This window comes from Arachis hypogaea, chromosome 17 (genome assembly GCF_003086295.3).
Source record: "Arachis hypogaea cultivar Tifrunner chromosome 17, arahy.Tifrunner.gnm2.J5K5, whole genome shotgun sequence".
Lineage (NCBI taxonomy): Eukaryota > Viridiplantae > Streptophyta > Magnoliopsida > Fabales > Fabaceae > Arachis > Arachis hypogaea.
In genome coordinates, this window is record NC_092052.1 from 112926246 (window position 1) to 112943113 (window position 16868).

Here is a 16868-nt window from a genome sequence, read left to right on the forward strand (position 1 = left end):
TACATATGGATTATTGGATTGGGTCTTAGGCCGAACACTGGAACGAAGATGCTTGTAAATTGTGTGCCACTTTTTCGCTAGTCCTGGAGATCCTGTAGGCCAAAGTTCACCTACAGAGAGTTGTTATTCCAGTAGGCCGAAGTTCACCTATAGTGAATATCAATTGTGTACCTCAGGGTGTTGCTCCTCTAGGCTAAAGTTCACCTACAGAGAGTTATTATTCCTGTAAGCCAAAGTTCACTTACAGAGACACTATTACTGTAGGCTAAAGTTCACCTACAGAGAGTTGTTATTCTTGTAAGCTAAAGTTCACTTACAGGGGCACTATTTTTATAGGCCAAAGTTCACCTACAGAGGGTTGATGTGTTGTGTTTAGTTTTGGAAAAAGCCATATCCAGCTAAGAATGCTGGGTTATGTCAGGAGTGGGTCGAAACTGACAAATGAGCTCATTACCTGCACTAGGACTAGACATGCATCATCCTTGTGTGCACATTATACTTTGTTGTATATTTTCTGTATTTTGCTTTATTCTTGTATTTCTCTATTTGTACTATTCTATCTGTTTTTTTTGCTTCTCTGTTTATCTGCTTTCTTTACTTTCTTCTATCTTCTGTAAAGTATATTACTGTCTGAAAAGCACGATGGAGCCGATTAACATGACTAATTAGCCCGATTCTACTAACAACTTTCCATTTCTTATCCCTTATCTCCCCCTTTAGATAGAAGTAGGAGTACCCTTCCGTAATCTGCTGATGATTGTTCCGCAAAGAGGATTCTGCTCTAGGTAGTCTTCTGAGTCTATGGTGAATGCTGTTCTCTATTTATATATAAATACTGTGAGACCAGCCAATGTTTGCACCCCGTTTGAATACGAACTTTAGCCTAAATCCTTTGTACGAGGCTCCTATTATATGGCTACTTGATGGAGTACCAGTGAGACGCCCTATGACAACGTATGATCGTGCAAATGAGTAGTAGAATATGTTTTGCATTTTGATGATGTTCAACATGACCTGAGTTTTGAAGACCTAGAATATACTTTCCCTTGCTTTTGTAGTTTAGAGGGATTAGGTGAGTATAAAGTCTAGGCTCGCCTAGATGCCAGCTTAGGGACTTCTTGAATAGGTCAGAGCCTGAGATGTTGTATGTATGTGTGTGTGTATGTGTGTATATATATATATATATATATATATATATATATATATTATCTAGCTATTTCTAGGAGTGTTCTAACTGAGATATATACTCTAATAAAGGCTGGATAACTGAATGTTAGTAACTGCTTGAGATGTGTTTACGTGTAGTTGTTTATAATTGTTTTATCTGTTATTATTTGTGAATTGATTATGAATGATTCCGTTTATTAATCCAAACGTTTCAAAAAAAAGTACCTCGCAAAAATAACTACACTTTTAACAACAAATCAGACTCATATAATAAATAATAGATAATTGGTAGGAAGACAAGTTGGTAGCACTCAGTTTTTGGTATGATCTAGACATACTGAAAATTGGGTCGTTACAAAGTTCACTTTCAGGAAGTGATACATAACATGGACTCCGAACATTTTTAAAACGAATCATGAAGTCATCAATCGACTCCCCATCATCACGCTTCAAAGCCACTAAATCAGTGACTGTTACATTCAATTCCCCTCTATAAAATTGAGAATGAAAAACGCTCTCTAATTGTGCCAAAGTCACAATCGAATTAGGCCTGAGATTTGAAAACCAAGTAAAAGCATTCTTGTTAAATAAGAAGGTAATAATTTCATTTTCAAATTTTCATCATTTGCTAAATTGCCTATTTTGACCAGATATCGAGTGATATACTCACTAGTCGATTCACCAACCTTTCCTGCAAACTTTGTTATTATCTTAGGATTTTTTACACCCCTAGGTACTTCTGCCATTTGAACATCGGCAGGAAATGCAGAAACAAAGTATGGTTGATTCATAAAACTCACATTGAATCCGACCCTGTTGAGAACATCTTCAACAATTCTTGTAACTTTATAACGTTCATCACGTTGATTAACTCACATTCGAGCCAATACTTCATCTGCATTCTGATCGTGTCGATCTACTCGAGGGATATCTCCACCCACATGCACATCACCATTCTATCTCTAGGCATGTTCTCTAAATCCTTTGGATTTACTTCAACATTTTGTTGATCACTGATAAACCCCGATTTTGTGGTTTATCTTGTGCTTAATTTGGGTGATTTTATCACCTTTTCCCACATTTATTCAATGAAATAGCATGGTTTTGTAATTTTTCCTTGATTTGTGCTTGAATGTGAAAACATGCTTTTTAGGCCCTAAAATTGATGATTTTAATTCACTTTAATTCCATTCGATGCCTTGATATATTTGTTAAGTGATTTCATGTTTATAAGGCAAGTATTGGATGGAAGAAGTGAGAAGAAAAGCATGCAAGTGGGAGAACTCATGAAGAAATGAGGGAACCGTAAAGCTGTCAAGCCTGACCTCCTGGCACTCAAACGACCATAACTTGAGCTACAGAGGTCCAAATGAGGCGGTTTCAGTTGCGTTGGAAAGCTAACATTCGGGGCTTTGAAATGATATAAATTTTGCCATATGTTGCTTCACGTTCAGGGGCGCGCACGCCGATGCTGTCCGTGGCCCACTTTATTGAAATCGTCCCCAGCGATTTTGCAGCTCATTTTGGGCCCAATCCAACCCATTTATGATGCTATTGAACCCAAGGATTGAATGGGGAATGAAACAAGTAGTCATAGTTTAGTTTTCATCATGTTTTAGGGTAGAATTCTAGAGAGAGAAGCTCTCTCTTCCCTCTAGAAATTAGGGTAGTTTAGGTTTAATTTTCTCAAATCCAATTTTCAATTCTTGTCTTGATTTAGTTTTCCTTTTAATTTCTTGTTGTTACATCTCTACTCTTCTAGTTTTACTTGTCATTTCCTTTATTTTGTCCTCTTTTATGTTTATGAACCTTTGTTGAATCTTAATTTTCTTTAATGCAATTTTATGTTTGATGTTCTTTTATTGTTAATTTGAATTGTTGATTTACTTTCCTTGCAAATTGTAGTTGGTAGATTTTACTATTTCTTGCACTTTCACCATGCTTTTCTTTTATGCCTTCCAAGTGTTTGATAAAATGCTTGGAAGGATGTTGGAGTAGATTTTGAGCATTCTTGGCTTGGAAAGAGTGATTGGGTAATCTTGAGTCATGAAAACCCAACTTATGTTGGTGATCTAGAGTTGTTAGCTAGTATTGTTTCCATTGACGCTGACCTTTTGCTAATTAAATTAGTGAGTTGATTAGGACTTTTGGAATATTATTTCCATTGACGCTAATCTTTTGCTATTTTAATTAGTAAGTTGGTTAGGACTTTTGGATTGAGATTAGCTAGTCTCGTTAGACTTTCTCCCTATTTGTTGGAGTTGACGTAATGAGATAAATTCTTGTTTATATTTGTGATATGATTAATTAGTCTTGTTTGACATTCTCCCGATGTGTGAGTTAACTAAATAAGATGAATTAATCATGCATGACTAGGATAGAAAGCCTATGATCTCAATCCATTGCCATGAATGTCTCTCTTTATTACTTGCTTTCTTTAATTACTTGCTCAATTTACTTTTCTTGTCTTTTTATTTTATTGCCCTTCTAATCAACCAAAACCCCCCTACCCCTTCATAGCCAATAATTGATCATTTCATTGCAACTCTTTGTGAGACGACCCGGAGTCTAAATACTCCGGTTAATTCTTATTTGGGGATTGTTCTTTGTGACAGCCAAAAAATTTTTGTATGAAATGATTATTGATTAGTTTGGAAACTATACTTTACAACGAGAATTCATTTGTGAAATTCTAAACCGTCAAAAATTCTCTTCATCAATCACCCTCGTCATAATCAACAGATCGAGCAATTCGCTCGACTTGTCTAGCGAGGCGTTCAAACTTTGTCTTATGATCAGCCATCATAGGATTCAAGATAGTAGTCGTCTACTGAATCAATAAATTGACTAAATCATAATGACTTTCATCGACATGTTGTCGAAACGCTGCCATCGAACCAGGGCTGTTTGATGTTGAACCTACTTGATAATCACGGGCAAATTCAGGATGATGTAAAGGCGGTTGATTGTTAACCGCTCTTGATGCATTTTCAAATCGAATTAGAGGCCCATAACTACCCATTGGTGGAGTATAACCTGAAGGAAGGCCGAAAGGAGGCCAACTTGCAGTTACTGGCGGTTGTGGAGTGATTCATGGGCGTGGATTATGCCCACTATTCCCAACATGTGGTTATTGACCATCGCATTTTCTCGCAACATACTACCTTCCATATGCGCCGTCAACTCTACAGAAGTTTGTGCAACTACAAGAACATTATCATTTATAGACGAACCACCATTGGTATTAGAAATTTCGTCCGCCATGTGTATTATTCTTCCACTTCTAAGTTGCATGAACTAAATCATTACGAATAATTTTTGACACACTTTTTTCAAAAAACTGTCCCACTGAGCATGCTAATTTGTTATGCAGATTTTTAACAAATATGAGTTGGTTTGATATCTAATAATTTGGGAGCGAAACCTACTCCTCTTATGAGTACTAGTTTTTGAAAGTGCACCAAAAATTCTTTCACTTGATCAAAATGACAAAAGAAAATTTGAAATATAAAAGAAAATTATTTGAAAAAGAATAAAATGAAATTACTAGAATGAAGAAAACAACTTTGAATTTAAAAGAAAGCAATAAACTGTCTTTGACAGGGTCAAAGGACTTTGAATTCAAATACAAATATTACAGATGGAAAAGTTACAAGATAATTAAAGGAAGTATAAAAGACATGGAAGGAATCCTACAGAAGAGAAAGCTCTTTGCAGACTCAGAAAATCACTGGGAATGTGAGAATGCGAGAGTGTTTTCTGAAAACGAATTTAACCTTTTTTCCTTCCATTCTTCAATTATTTATAAGACTTTTCAATGAATCAAACCAACATATTTTCCATGTGTGTGATTTCTTGAGTACCCGTTTTTGCGCCTTGAATGATGTGGTAATGGCCATCGATTGTCTTTATTTGTCAACTTCTCCACCATTTTCGATTATCTCACTTTTCTTCGATGAACCCTGTCGATCGAACTCATCTCTCTTGTCAATATGTCCTTTTCGATGAATTTCATTATCTTAAAAAATACAAATGAGTTCCTACCTCGATATTTTAAACTTGTTTTATTTTTTGACTAACAAATTGTCCCCTTAAGATTGACGCATCTATCAAGATTTAAGCTGGAGCTAAAATGCTTAATCCTATCTTAAAAAATTTAAAGGCCATAATCCATCAATTAATTCAATTAAGTCCCATTAACTGCCTACGTCTCCATAACTCTGATGATTATGGCCACTAGTATCTAATTATAATTTCCGTCGAGGATCACACAATCTATTATTTGGACACATATTTTTTCGTTGACGATTATAAAAGTGCATATCCATTCCAATCAAGTAGATGTTTCTTCCAATCAATTGGAACGTATAAATCCAATCAATTGATTTATTTCTCCATTCAATTAAATGGGTAATAAAATTGATTTAATTGCACAAAAATTGACTTTTCCTCAGAAAACAATCGATTGTTATTAAAAAAATTGTAATTAATCAATCAACTTTTACAATAAAAAATTGATTGATTTACGAGTAGTTCCAAACAAAAAAAATTCCTTGTGAACCAATCGATTAGCTGAAAATAAAAATGGATTGTTTTTTGAACAACGTAAAAGAGAGGAATTTTATTCACTAACCAATCGATTTCTTCAATAAAAAAATCGATTAATTTTTTGCAAATTGCGATTTCTGCAACTACAAAGATAACATACCTGTCAATTCATAAAAGATGATCAACACTGTTACAAATTGATAATCACAGTGGGAGAAATTTATAAGCAATTACAATTATAGAATTAGGTAATTGAGAAACAAATTGATGATAGATTAGATTATGAAATTAGTAATCTTAATATTGAAAAAGATAAAACTAGAGTTTTCAAATCAAAATAAAATTGATTTCAAGATTGATCTTCATAGAACTTAATGATAAAGTTTTAACGATAAAATATATCATGAAGAATAAAATAATAATTTATAAAATATAGGATAAATTTTAAAATTAAATAATATATGAATGATCAATTAATAAATAAAATTAAATAAGGACTATTTAACAATTATTAAAAAATTTAAAAAATATGTTTTTTTTTACTAGGACCATTTAATAGTTTAGACGTTTTGGGACTATCAAATATCAATACTAGAGCTTCTTTGCGTTTGTGTTGTTAATTAAAATAGTCTAATTTAGCATATGTTATTATATTGTGTTATAAGTTAATTCCATATTGTTCAAGTTATAAAGTTTTTTCCTCTCCTACTAGTATAAATAATTAAATATGTATATGTACCCCATTTAAATAAGTTGTATACTTATTTTTCTCTAGACTCTTTTAAGAGCAAGAAATACATCCTTGCCTTAGCCAACCAAGGAGGGTTCTTAGCTATTCTTATTTTTACCATAGTGAGATTATTCACCTCGCCAAGGTTGGTGACTCAAACGACGTCCCGGTGTCAGTTTGGTATCAGAGTAAGGTTAATCCTTGTCTTGTTCTAATAAAATTTTATTTGGTTCGTGGGTACGCGTCTTTTGTTAAAAGATGGCAAGAAGATCGTATTAACTCCGTTACGATTATATAGATAGTCAAAAGAATCAAGTTGAGTTATGTCCTTTTACATCTTTCAAGACCAAATGCACTCACCAATGGAATCTTTTACTACTACAAGCTGAGTTTTTTCAATTCAGAGAGGATAATGCATGAGCTCTTTCCAACCTAGAAAAAATAATGTAGGAGCATATATTTTTACGTTTGTGTTGTTAATTACAATAGTCTAGTTTATCATATGTTATTATATTGTGTTATAAGTTAGTTCTACATTGTATAAGTTATGACGATTTTTCCTTTTCTTTTAGTATATATATATATATCCCTTTTCCTTATTAAATTGAGTTGATTGAATTAAATTTAAATAAGTTGTGTGTCTATTTTTTTCTAGGTTTTTTTATGAGTAAGAAGTGCATCTTTAATTAAACTAAGGTAAGTTTTTGACTATTTTTATTATAATAAAATTGTTAATTTTACTAAGATTAGTGACTCAAACAATATCTCAATATCAAATAATAATAATAATAATATGAAATACATATTTATTACTAAAGTAATAAATTTTATTTATTTTTAATTACACATACCTGCTTATAGATACCTACCATTTTTGACTCCGTAATTAGTCTCATAAATATGTATTTGTTAAGATTTTCTTAATTAAAGTTTTTAAGATATTGAATAAGCTTTATGTTTTCATTTTTTTAAAAACAAATCTTATTCGTTAAAGAACTATACATATTACAGTAATAAAAAGGAAGCAAGTAGTAGCAACTAGCATTGCAATTAGATTGAATCTTGTTAGGGAGTTAATGGAGTATTTATACAATGTGTATAATGGGTTATTTATTTGGCCTAATATAAGTTAAAAAATGAACATTTAGAATAAAATACTACTAATTTTTTAAACACAATATATTCATACTATCCAGAATAATAATTTGAGTACCAAAGATAATAAACATATGATATCCTACTGAATCGAACATTCCTAAACCTCATTATACACATTGTACAAATACTCCATTGACTCCCTATACTTCTTCTATTAGATTCGATTTTGAAATTAGAGAGCAGAGCACTCACTGATAATGCATACAAGAAGCAAGTAGCAGCAACTAGCAGCTAAAAACGAAGCTTGGAAGCCATTGTATTAATTTCCTATAAATATTAAAGAACTAGTAGAATTTATTATTTTTAGTTAATAATTTATTTATTAATATTTAAAAATATAAATTAAAAATATATTATTATATTACTAAATTAAAAAATTAAATTAATAATTAAAAATAATGCATAAAAACAATAATGATCCTTTCAACAATTTTCTTAACAACAATAAAAAATCAGTTCAAACAATTTAAATTTATATTATTTAATATTTACTAATTATTGATAAAATTAACGAATATTAAATAAAACAAATTTAAACTATTTAAATTAATTTTTTATTGTCTTCCCTAACATCATTATTTTCTTAATTTCTTCCTTGTGGGGATTACCATAAAAACAAAGTTTTTGATATTTTTTGTAGTTGGAGATGTGAAAGTGGTCCCTAACTCCAAAAATGGAGAAAACTATTTAGTTTAAATGATTACTCATATAAATATTCTTCATGTGAAAAAAAAAAATTAAAATACTAATATATATTATATTAAAAAAGTCTAATCAAATATACTAAATTATGTAATAATTATTAATTATTATCTTTAAAAAAATATCTTGGCATGAATATTGACTTTTAATTTAACCGTAAAAGTGGTAGCATTGGAAAGCAAGTTGATGGAGAAGGCACTAGCGATTAAATCCCCAACCTCATAGGCTTCCACTGCTGCCTAGCTACGTACGTTTCTTAGTTGCACACGGCCTTGCCTTCCACTCCGAATTAAAGCATCAACTAGCTATCTAACTAACAACTTAAAGAATCTAACTTTGATGTTGCTCCTTTCTAATATGAAATAATATATTGAATGGCCATAATAGCAGGTAATGTAATGTAATAAATAAGAATCAAGAATTAACATTAAAGAACTCTTTTTTTTTTTTGTGGTTTATCCAAACGGTATCCCATAATCCGTCACGATAAGTTAAGGACTAATCCGTTGCAGACATTAAAGAACTCTTTTGATGACATATGGCCCCATCAGTCTCAGAAAATGGCATGGCCATGCATAGGAGATGGGTCCTCCAATATCCATACCTACCAACAAATCTATCAGCAAATGAAATATAATTCTAAGTTTACTGTATGTCACTGCTCATCATGTAGCAATTTTTTTCAATTATAAAAGTTAATTATTATCGATTAATTATTGAGATTGCAAAAAATATGCCGTGAACGATTAGTAAGCGATCGCACTAATGAATTGGTTTGGAAAAATATTCTAGCTAGCTTGCTTTTAATTGCTTTTAAAAGAAAATAAAATAAAGAATTTTGTTAGGTAGACCATGACTTTTGTAAATAAGATGAACAATGGGTTCTAGAATTAATCTAATAAAGTAAAAAAAAAAACACTCTACCTCTAAATTACTTTCTAAACCTTAATATTAAGATAACCATCTACACATCTAGTAATTAAATATCCAACCATGTTAACTGTGCATGAGTAAATCAAATAAAAAAAATAACCATTCAATTCAAAATAATAAATATAATCATCTGCATACCTATTGAATTGAACATTGTTCATATTATTTATGTATTTTCATTGTTTACCTATACTTTTCCTAAAATATATTCCATTGCTGAATAATCAAGAAATTAAAGGGATATCCGTTGCAGCATGATACCTTTATTCTTCTTAATTAGTTGCAAGCAACCGATTAAAACATTCGGAAAATAAAAGGAGATGATCAGAAAAAGGACAATTTTGGTCTATCTATATATATTTCCACTTAATATAACTAACCTTTTTTTTCCTCTCGTTATTTTTACTTTTTGAATAATATGTTGAGTTATAACTAACAATCTAACATGAGATTATCTGAAGTCTGAACAGTACTCTTCATCATCAGAGAGAGAAATATATAGATGCATGTTAATAATAACTAAAAGAACAAATTAAAGAGAATATGCAGATGAAATCTGGGTGTGGGATTCTTTACCAATGCAAGTGCGCTTGCTTTTGATTTTAATGTTGAAAGATATATAGCTAGCTAGCATGTGCGGCTGCTCTGTCTGCATCTCAAACGTGCCCGCTATTCAATTACTTTTTCACTTCTTTTCCATATTTATTTCAGAATATACCCAAACCTTCACATTTTTGAGACCCAAATGATACAGATAGAATGAGTATATATTCGTGTTAGGCTTGTTACCATCAAAGGAAATTAAACGTACTGTATGCCAATAAAACTGTTTCTTTTTTCTGGCTAGTATATAACGGGAAAAAAATTAATAAGAATTTAATTCAATGATTACTTACATAAAGATATTTTCATGTATGTGATAGTGATACTGTTAATTATTTGCTTTTGGACTGCATTAAGTTTTTTTTTATTATTGTTTCAGTTTGTTGTTTTAGTCAATTAGTGGTTCCTGCACTTTAGGAGAAAAGTAGTTTTTGTTATTCCACTTCCTTATCTAGTGGGTATGTGGCAGTTTCTGTTCATCCCACTTCCTAGTTTAGTGGTGATGTGGTAGTGTCATGGATTAAAATCCTATAAATGTACTGCTTCAGTAAAGTAAATAGGTGTGATTCCCATTCCTTTCACCTACGTATTTTTCTCATATCTCTGTCCTAAATATTTCTGGTTATACCATAAACCAACAAATTGGTATCACAGCATTCTTCTTACGGGGCCTGTGAAAATGGAAGGTGAAGCAAGTCTCTCACAAATTGCTCCGCCCACCTTTGATGGAGAAAAATATGACCTTTGGGCAGTTAAAATGGAGTCTTATTTGGAGGCATTGGACCTTTGGGAAGCCGTGGAAGAGGATTACGAAATTCCTCCGCTGCCAAACAATCCTACCATGGCTCAAATAAAATTGCACAAGGAGAAAAAAACAAGGAAGGCAAAGGCAAGATCATGTCTCTTTACTGGTGTTTCATCAATAATCTTCACTAGAATCATGACTCTCAAAACACCAAAAGCAATTTGGGACTATTTAAAGGAAGAATACGCAGGGGATGAGAGGATTCGAGGCATGCAAGTGCTCAACTTTATGAGGGAATTCGAGATGCAGAGAATGAAAGGTTCTGAGACAATCAAAGAATACTCTGACAGGTTGCTTTCTATTGCAAACAAAGTTAGATTACTCGGCACTGAATTCACTGATTCTAGAATTGTGGAAAAAATTCTAGTTACAGTGCCAGAGAGATATGAAGCATCAATAACTACTTTGGAGAATACGAAGGATCTGTCCAAAATCACCTTAGCAGGAGTGTTACATGCCTTGCAGGCCCAAGAGCAGCGAAGGCTTATGAGACAAGATCACGTGGTTGAAGGTGCTTTACCAGCCAAGCATCATGAAGTTGGAAGTAGTCAAAGCAGCCAAAGCAAAGACAAAGGTAAAAAGAAAAATTACCTACCTTGTGAGCATTGTGGCAAAATGGGTCACCCACCCTTCAGATGTTGGAGAAGACCAGACGCAAAGTGCAACAAGTGCAATCAGCTTGGACATGAAGCTGTAATTTGCAAAGGCAAATTTCAACAACATGAAGCTAATGCCAATGTTGTAGAGCAAAATGAAGAAGATCAAATCTTTGTGGCAACATGCTTCTCAGCAAGGAGTAGTTCTGAATGCTGGCTGATTGATAGTGGTTGTACAAACCACATGACATATGATAAAACTCTTTTCAAGGATTTGAAGCCTGCTAAATTCTCAAAAGTCAGAATTGGGAATGGTGACTATATTTCTGCAAAAGGAAAAGGAACAATTGTAATTTCAACTAGCTCAGGTATGAAAACCATTTCAGATGTTCTGTATGTGCCTGACATTGACCAAAATCTGCTTAGTGTGGGTCAATTGTTAGAAAAGGGATTTAAAGTTTTTTTCGAAAATCTACATTGTCTTATCTTTGACACTACCGGTCGGGAGATTTTAAGGGTTAAAATGAGAGGAAAAAGCTTCTCATTTGATCCAATTGTGGAGGAGCAGACAGCTTACATCACCCAAGTCAGTCCCACTGAACTCTGGCATAAGCGACTTGGTCACTGTCATATTCAAAGGATGCTGAACATGAAGAGGAAAGATATGATTGAAGGTCTACCAATACTCTCTGATCATTTGCCAAATTGTAATGCCTGTCAATTTGGTAAACAAAACAGAGTGTCATTTCCCAAAACAGTTTGGAGAGCCTCTCAAAAGCTGCAACTCATCCACACTGATGTGGCAGGACCTCAAAGAACTCCATCGTTACAAGGTAGTCTATACTTTATTCTTTTCATAGATGATTTTACAAGAATGTGCTGGATTTTTTTCTTGAAATTCAAGCATGAAGTGGCTGGAGTCTTTGTAAAGTTCAAGAATATGGTGGAAACTCAAAGTGGGTACAAGATACAATTTCTAAGATCAGATAATGGGAAGGAGTACACCTCAACACAATTTGATCAATTTTGTGAAGAAGCTGGTATTGTACATCAACTCACAACCCCATACACTCCAGAGCAAAATGGAGTTAGTGAAAGGAGAAATAGATCAGTAATGGAGATGGCCAGATGCATGCTGCATGAGAAGGAATTGCCTAAAGAATTTTGGGCTGAAGCGGCCAACACAGCCGTTTTTCTTCAAAATCGACTTCCATCCAAGGCTTTGAAAGACAAAACTCCTTTTGAAGCTTGGTATGGATATAAGCCTTCACTAACCTTTCTTAAAGTGTTTGGTTGTGTTTGTTTTGCACATGTTCCACAGGTTAAGCGCGACAAGCTTGACAAGAAAGCAATTCCGGGTATTTTTGTGGGTTATAGTTCTGTTTCAAAAGCCTACAAAGTGTATCATCCTCAATCTGGAAAGTTGACTGTGTCTAGGGATGTGCATTTCAATGAAGATCAACAATGGGATTGGAAGAACCCACGAAAAACAATTGAACCTTGTAACAATATTGAAGATGATTATGGCGGAAACCAAACAACAGAGTTGTGTCAAAATGAATTAGAAGATGATCATCCCATCAGAGGCACAAGACTGCTGTCAGACATTTATCAAAGATGCAATGTAGCAGTATGCGAACCTAGTTGCTGTGAAGAAGCACTCAAGGATCCAAAATGGAAAAAGGCAATAGAGGATGAGATTTCAATGATTCAAAAAAACAACACATGGGAAAAGGTTGACAAGCCTCAAGACAGAAAAGTTATTGGAGTTAAATGGGTGTTCAGAACAAAGCTTAATGCGGATTGCTCTATCAATAAATACAAGGCCAGACTTGTAGTAAAAGGGTATGCACAAATTTTTGGTGTTGATTATTCTGACACGTTTGTACCAGTGTCCAGATTAGATACAATTAGATTGGTGTTAGCAGTTGCTGTTCAACAAGGCTGGAAAGCATTCCATTTAGATGTCAAATCAGCTTTTTTAAATGGAGTTTTACAAGAAGAGATATATGTGGAGCAGCCAGAGGGATTTGTTATGCATGGAGAAGAAGATAAAGTCTATCTACTAAAAAAAGCCCTTTATGGATTAAAACAAGCACCAAGAGCTTGGTACAGTAGGATAAATGAACACCTATTGAGCATAGGCTTTGTAAAAAGCTTGTCTGAGGCCACTCTTTATGTAAAACATAAGGGAAAAAATTTTCTCATAGTTTCCCTCTATGTTGATGATCTTTTAGTAACTGGAGATGATACAAGTTTGGTTGAAGAATTCAAGCAAGAAATGATGCAAGTTTTTGAAATGACTGATCTTGGTCTTATGTCTTATTTTCTTGGAATTGAGATCAAACAAAATGAGGATGATGTGTTCATATGTCAAAAAAAATATGCTAAGGAAATCTTAAAAAAATTCCAGATGGAGGAGTGCAAAGCGGTTAGCACACCAATGAACCAAAAGGAGAAGCTGAGCAAAGAAGATGGTGCTGATAAAGTTGATGAAGGCTATTACAGGAGCTTGATTGGATGTTTAATGTATCTCACTGCAACAAGGCCGGACATTTTGTTTGCTGTAAGTCTTCTCTCTCGATTTATGCATTGTGCTAGTGAAATGCATTTAAAGGCAGCAAGAAGGGTATTGAGATATATTAAAGGTACTGTTGATTATGGTGTGAAGTTTGAGAGCTGTCAAAATTTCAAGTTGTGTGGATTCTCTGATAGTGACTGGGCTGGATCCATTGATGACATGAAGAGCACTTCCGGATATTGTTTCAGTTTAGGCTCAGGAGTTTTTTCATGGTGCACAAAGAAGCAGGAGACAGTAGCACAATCCACTGCAGAATCTGAATTCATAGCAGCAACAGCAGCTGTAAATCAAGTTTTGTGGCTGAAAAAGATCTTATGTGATTTACATCTCCAACAGAATCACAAGACAGAAGTGTTTATCGACAACCAGGCAGCAATTGTGATTTCAAAGGATTCAGTGTGTCATGGCAAGACTAAACATTTTAACATCAAGCTCTACTTCTTAAGAGAGATGCAGCAAAATGGAGAAATAACTTTGGTTTATTGCAGGTCAGAAGATCAATTGGCAGATTTGTTTACAAAGCCACTTCCTGTCAGCAAGTTTGAGCTATTGAGGCAGAAAATTGGAGTTTGCAGATCCTAAAGCAAGGAGGAGTGTTAATTATTTGCTTTTGGACTGCATTAAGTTTTTTTTATTATTGTTTCAGTTTGTTGTTTTAGTCAATTAGTGGTTCCTGCACTTTAGGAGAAAAGTAGTTTTTGTTATTCCACTTCCTTATCTAGTGGGTATGTGGCAGTTTCTGTTCATCCCACTTCCTAGTTTAGTGGTGATGTGGTAGTGTCATGGATTAAAATCTTATAAATGTACTGCTTCAGTAAAGTAAATAGGTGTGATTCCCATTCCTTTCACCTACGTATTTTTCTCATATCTCTGTCCTAAATATTTCTGGTTATACCATAAACCAACAGATACGAACTATTAGTTTAGACCGTTTAACATGTTTGATTGAAGGTGAAAACTCAGATGCAGTCGATTTCACTTGAAGTTGATAGTTGAGAGCAGTTAAATAATTTAATTGATTTGATTAAATTTTCATCTAACGATTCTCAGTTATAAACTTCACGTGAAGTTGACTGCATATGAGTTTTCACTCTGATTGAATTACTTAATATATATATATATATGGCAGCATTTTGGTTACTATCTTTGGGTAAAATGCCTTTATTTGAGTAATCAACATGTAATTAACGTAATAAGTTATATACATGTGCAGGCTCCCCAATTCGGTCATGTAGTTTCATCTTTCAAAATTACCTACTTTAATTGAATTTGTATCTGCTATCTAGTCACAATTCGTTTTCTCTGTTCCCTTTGGTTTTCTTAGAGACGAAGGCAAATTAGCCACGTGATGTCATTCATGAAAACATGTGGGGTTAGTTCGTTCAATGTCTCTCCAGGGAACGGAGTAGAACGAAATATAATAAATTATGCGTTAATATTCGTAATATAGTCTCATATCTCCAAGGTTGTTTATTACAACAAATACAAGAATTATATATATACACGTGTGTGCGCCCGCACTTTTAAATTTCATTCGCGACACAGACTTATAAAAATGTTGATTGGCAAAAGTGGACCCTGTTGTTGTGTTAGCAAACTTCGCTTTTGTAAATCTTTGGACTATTTTTTTCTTTATGGGGACGATTGTTGAATAATCCTTCCCTCTTACTAGGCATTGAATAAACCATTTTTCACATGTTAGAATCGAATTATTTTGACACTTTTTTACAGCCTAAATGTTCATTTCTATGATTCTATCCTTGATTATTTTTTTTGGAGGATAAATTATTTTCAAAGATTTGAAAATTTCAGTCAGTTAAAGGTAACAGCTGACATAACCCATTAAGTTAGTGATATATTATGTGAAAGTAGTTCGTTTTTTAAAGACAATTAAATCTTAGAAGACAAGTAAAACAATATTGGTTTTTTTAAGAGACAATTAGGTCTCTTACTCTCTTTTCCTTCTGTAAAATGGTACCAGTCTGGTGCTGCAAGCTGTCGAAAGAAGAGAAGAGAAGTGAGAGTTGAAGCTGATGATAAAGCTTCAGCAGATTAGAAATTGAAGAAGAAAGTGGAAGAAGATTCGAAGAAATCAGAGAGGATTTTGGATGATGAACATTCTTTGTACATTGAATGAATGAAGCATCACAATTTTACACTATAGATGTACACTCTATATATCTGTACACGGGAAAGAGATAAATAACTTTCACCTAATTCTAATAAACTCACTAGTTGTATGCCAATGAGTTATAGTTCAAATATCTCTCCATACTCACCTAAGAGGGCACAGGATTTGGGGGGTCCAGGAACCTTTGGACCACTTAGTGGTCTAAGTAAAAAACATGTTTTTGGAGTTTTTTTATCAATTACTACGTAGTCCTTGAACTAATTTTAATTACAAATTAACCCTATATATTTTATTTAATTATAAAAATAAATTTTTATTTTATAAATTATTATTTTATCAATTATCTATTATATTTATTAACAATCAAATACAAAAATAACAACCAATTATATCCTCCATTCATCCTAATAATTCCAATTGATTAAAAAATTAACTTTGATCTCGTTACGTTCGTCCATGGCTTCCAAATCGTGTTTCCTTGAAATTCAATCGATTGGTTTACACTATATCACAAAACAATCGATTGAAAGTTGTAAGGTAGAATAGTAAAAAGCTTAAACCAATCGATTGTTTATACTTTCTAATCGAATGAATGCCTCAAAACAATCGATTGTTGTTGTTACTCAATCGATTGAATTCACGAAAATAACATGGATTTGCCAAATACAATCGATTGGAAAGTGATGACATTGAAGTTTTAGCCAAATTCAATCGATTGGTAATGTAATCCAATCGATTGGAAGGTGATGAAGTTGAATGTTTTGCCAATTTCAATCGATTGGTAATGGTACCCATCTACTCAATCAATTGTTTTTTATTATACCAATAAGCTATTGAACCAACTTGGTTAAACTTGGTTACCAAAATATTTTCGTCATATAGTATCACGGATTTAATTAATACTAGTAGAAATA

General features: G+C 33.2%; 1 long non-coding RNA gene across 1 annotated transcript; it reads right to left on the bottom strand.

Moving 5' to 3' along the window:
- Nucleotides 1-8673: 8673 nt before the first annotated feature.
- On the bottom strand, nt 8674-10069 carry LOC140180846 (uncharacterized). Its single transcript, XR_011874866.1, has 2 exons — nt 9815-10069; nt 8674-8909 (listed from the first exon to the last, which is right to left on the bottom strand). It is a non-coding gene; the product is annotated as an uncharacterized lncRNA (long non-coding RNA).
- Between the last annotated feature and the right edge of the window lie 6799 nt (nt 10070-16868).